Below are 3,691 nucleotides of genomic sequence, written 5' to 3'. Positions count from 1 at the left end.
TATGCAATGTTCACATTGAAGTAATGAAATGCAGGAAGTTGATGGAGTCGTGCATTGACAACCTTTGATTGAAGAAAGGATCGTCCAAAGAGCCAAATCTTCAAGGGAAGTAGAGTCATCATAGTTGATCACTACCACTCAATGCTTCTCCACATCCACCTTTGTAGATACATGCTTATATGCTTCTTCAATAAAAGCTAATTTTGTCCACCCATCCTGAGATCTCTCTCTCGCTCTCTCTCTCTCTCTCTCTCAAGCATTAATCTAGATTACATCACATTGGCTCACCAATTGGTTTGCATGTTCTTTTCATGATGGCATTGCCTTGCCATCTTTCAAGTGTTGACACCCATCTCCTTTGTGCCATGCTTTTCTTTTTTTGTTAATTTGGAGCTTGCAAATTTTTTAATGAAATGGGATTCCAAAGTTTTGAAGAAGTGGTGTACTTAAGTTGTGATGCCTTTTCTTTTTGTGGACATTTTACAAATGGTATACATGAGGAAAAAATTGTGAATAGTTGCTACATTAATGCAATGACACCAAAGATTTACAAAAGATAGTGCTTAGAGCATCTCCAAGGTTTGAATTGTTCCATGGTGATGGAAGCCTATATACTTTGATTGTCATGTTGCTTTTATTGACAACAATTTTGATGCTCACCACATGAGCTTTGTAAGTATTTAGGACTCACAATTCATGTTAGCACCAATAGTGCAAGCTAGGAAGGGGTACGAGGATGGGGGTAGCTATGTTGTGATGACAAATGCCATGCATGGATGCTAGGGGTTGGGGGATGGTGAGATGTATGAGCTATGGGGGCCCAAGATCAAATGGATGAGATGCAAGGAGAGGCCAAGTTCTCCATGGAAGAATGTGATTGTAAAAATGTCAGAGACTAAAAAGCGTGATTTCATTTGTTGATGCTTGACATTGACAACAATCAATGTTGTAGACGAATTTACCATGCCCCATCTCCTACCAGAAGATCCTTGCGATGGTTTTGATTGACATGTGGTGGAGGGGCCATCTCCTTTGAGCCCATTTCCATGTTGGTGAGGAAGGTAGATTGGAGAAAAACTTGAGCAAAGATGGATGTTGACATGATTACAATGTGAAAAAAAAAACTAAAAAGCAAGTGGAAAAATACTATTGCTGGGCTCCATCTATTTTACACCAATTAAGTTGATAGAGTTACTCAACCTACGAATGTGGTACATTAGGAAAGACACAAGTGAAGAGTTTATAAAGATCAAGTGGTCATGCTAAGATTGATGGGGTATTATTAATGTAGTCCAATCCCCCAAAATTTCAAGATAGAAATTGCTTCCATTTTGACACACGAGTCAATGACAAGAACATTCAATTGTAGCAAGAAGATGACAAAAAGGCATTGTTGATGATCTCAAGCAAAAGGAAAGCATTGCACCCTTGAACACAATCGTAGTGGACAAGTAAGAAGTGTAACAAGCCACTATTTTGATGATGGATTTGGCATCTAGGCAGAATCATTGGATTTGCCACTATTGTTGCACCACTTTTGATGATGGATTTGGTATTAAGGCAATAACAAGTTGGTGGGCTAGCTATGTGTGGTAGTTTATTAGGTGCACATGTGAGCAATAGGAAACAAGCATTGAGACATGGAGCTTGCATGTGCTATTGTATGGGAAATTCTTATAATGGCAGTGCTACAATCCAAACGTAGGCATGGGTGACAAGGTGTAGAGGTGAGCAATAGGTTATGACCAAAAGTAAAACTTCAGCAATGAGCATCGAGAGTAGGTGGTTGGCATGTGCTTTAAAAGACATAGCAACGTTGACTCAATGTATTGAGAGAGTCCATTAGTTGCTACTATATAGTTATACATTAATCTAAAGGTAGGGTGTGGTTGATGGAGTTTAGAGAGTATGATGGATTTTAAAACAGAAGTTGGAGTCATGGTGTAGAGATGATGATGAAGTCGGAGGAAATCAAATTGGGGATTCTTCCGTCAAAGACCCAACAACATGTTGGTTTTGAGAGACAAGCTACGTGGCATGAAACCGAAAAGTTTTAATAGAGTGACTAGAGGATGGAGAGAATTATTGAAGGAAAGTTTGGTCCATGGATGCTCCTTTCGGGCAGCTAAAATGCATGTCGATAGAAGGGACAATGGTGAGGGCGAGGAACTATGATCAAGGAGGCTAAGGTTGGCAAAGGGCGTGGTGCACCTTGAGTAAAGAGATGATACACTCTTTTTGCAATGGATTTCCTTCTATAATCCCTTTCTTTGTGCAAGTCACCCAAATTCAAGGATCTTTGAGACCTTTGCCTATTGTAAAGCCGCATGTGACATCCACAAATCAATTCTGGCTTCCATTAGTGCAAGAAAGGAGGCTTGATTGAGGAAAGTATAAAAGAAAACTCATTTAGAACACGTTCTATTCAGTCTTAACAAACTCTAGGTGGTTGTTGGAATACAACTTATGTCCCAAGTCTAACAAGATAGCTAATGGCCAACAAGGGATTAATCAATTGAAAATACGTGTTGACAAAAGCTACAATGGTTATGATGAGGGGGAGAAGTGATCATGGAGGCTATGGGCAAAGAAGGGTGTGGTACTATGTGCATCAAAGAGACGGCACACGATTTTGCAAATGGTTTCCTTCTATAATCCCTTCCGATGCAGTGGCTTGAGTAGGATCCCGAGGATTCTTTTCATTTACAATATTCCATAAGCTTTTCTTCACGAGGACCAACTTGATCCTAGTTTGCCATGTCTCCTTTTTGTAGGGTCCCAAAGTCAAGGCTCCTAGAGGCAATTTGCGTATTGTAAAGCACCATGTTAAATGCTTGCAATCTGATTCTGGCTTCAACTATGAGTGTATGGGAAATGCTGATAGTGGCAGTTTAACAATCCAAAGGTAGGTGTAGAGATGAGAAATAGGTGAGCATTAGCCAAGACAACTTCTTGCTCATCATTAGCTTTCTTGAACTAGAAACACCTGAGAATCCTTATTTAAAATGGCTATGGTCACTAACCATGCCTTGACATGAGAGCATCGGTTAAGACAACTTTTTCTCACTCGTCATTGTCCTTCTTCAACAAGAAACAAGAGGGCCGAAATTCCCTAATGATGAACAATTAAAAATAAGAAATCCCTAATGATAGTTTGAATGTAGAACATTCAGGCTATATAGAAACCTAGATGCTAGAAAAAAGGAGTTTCTTTTTGCTCGAACTCAAAATATGTGTATCGCTCCATGTATGCCAATGCTTAGTATGCTGAAGAGTCACAATGCATGCAAATTGCATCCTGTGGATGTAAGTGAAATTTGCCTTTAGTCAATTCAACATATGATTGTGTGTTTGTGTTGATATATCAATCGATCAATTTAGTAGCTCATCTAATTTCTAACAAGAAGACACACACACACAAAAAACACACATGACATGTTTCATTGAAATATTTAGATTTACAACACAACACAACACAACACACAAACATGAAATTTTTATAAAAATTTTGATATTTGTATATAAAACTTGAAATTTTATTTGTTGGAATCATACATTCTAAGACCTCTCTAACCCGTCGTAGATGAGTCATGTTCCTCGTGAAAGGAAAAGTCATGAGTTTAAGAGCACTCGGGTACCCATCGAAGTCGGGAGCGACGTGGCACCCTCCCAAAGAAAAGGTCCCTTACTT

The sequence above is a fragment of the Dipteris shenzhenensis genome, chromosome 17 (assembly GCF_047967505.1).
Source record: "Dipteris shenzhenensis isolate YYH24624 ecotype China chromosome 17, Dip_SZ_1.0, whole genome shotgun sequence".
Taxonomy (NCBI): domain Eukaryota; kingdom Viridiplantae; phylum Streptophyta; class Polypodiopsida; order Gleicheniales; family Dipteridaceae; genus Dipteris; species Dipteris shenzhenensis.
The sequence above is the reverse complement of the archived record's forward strand: the minus strand, read 5'-3'. Positions refer to the sequence as shown.